A 959-nucleotide genomic window follows, 5' to 3' on the forward strand; every position below is an offset into this window, starting at 1 on the left:
CTGCCAAGCCTGGCTTCCGAGATCAGGCGAGATCGGGCAGTCCCAGGCTGGAATGGCCGTAAGCTGCCTTTGCACAACCCAGAAGGGCCTTCAAAACACGATGTAACATTTACACAGCACTGTGTACAGGATAGGGAGAAAAAGAAGCAGCACCAGCAGCAGCGCCCCCTGCCGTTTTTCAAAGGCGAAGCAAAAAAGGCTTACAGCACCGGGTATTCCCAGGCGGTCACCCGTCCAAGTACTAACCAGGCCCTGCGCTGCTTAGCTTCCGAGATCGGACAAGATCGGGCGCTCCCAGAGCGGTGTGGCCGTAAGCCACTCAGGCGCCCCCAAACGGCCCTTCAAAAGATGTTCTACGGCTAATTGACAAAAAAAGTATTCTGCCCATAATGTCCAAGGTGCTCCAGAGTCTCTTGGAATCCACAGGCACTGATTCCTGGGTAAACATCCAGGAACCGGGACACCGTTCACGCTGGCAGTCCACAGACAGGAATAGGCACCCGTTCCCGGGTATGGGTACAGCGACAAGGTCACCTTCAGCCGGAGGTCCTCACTCACAAACAGACGCTCATTCCTGGGTGGACATTCAGGAAAAGGATCCAGTACGCCTGGAAGTCCCTAGCCAGGATCAGACGCTCTCCCGTCCAAGTCCTAAGCAGGCCCTGCCAAGCCTGGCTTCCGAGATCAGGCGAGATCAGGCAGTCCCAGTCCGGAATGGCCGTAAGCTGCCTTTGCACACCCCAGACGGGCCTTCAAAACACGATGTAACATTTACACAGCACTGTGTACAGGATAGGGAGAAAAAGAAGCAGCAGCAGCAGCAGCAGCGCCCCCTGCTGTTTCCTAAAGAGATGTTCAAAAGATCTCCTTTCACCGAAGCGCCCTCTGCCGTTTTTCGAAGGCGAAGCGAAAAAGGCTTACAGCACCGGGTATTCCCAGGCGGTCACCCGTCCAAGTAC

General features: G+C 55.6%; 1 non-coding gene across 1 annotated transcript; it reads right to left on the reverse strand.

Annotated features, from left to right (window-relative positions):
• Nucleotides 1-197: 197 nt before the first annotated feature.
• Nucleotides 198-316, reverse strand: LOC123965010. Its single transcript, XR_006823599.1, has one exon. It is a non-coding gene; the product is annotated as a 5S ribosomal RNA (ribosomal RNA).
• Nucleotides 317-959: the final 643 nt, after the last annotated feature.

Source organism: Micropterus dolomieu, unplaced genomic scaffold, assembly GCF_021292245.1.
Source record: "Micropterus dolomieu isolate WLL.071019.BEF.003 ecotype Adirondacks unplaced genomic scaffold, ASM2129224v1 contig_7930, whole genome shotgun sequence".
In the NCBI taxonomy this organism is placed as follows: domain Eukaryota; kingdom Metazoa; phylum Chordata; class Actinopteri; order Centrarchiformes; family Centrarchidae; genus Micropterus; species Micropterus dolomieu.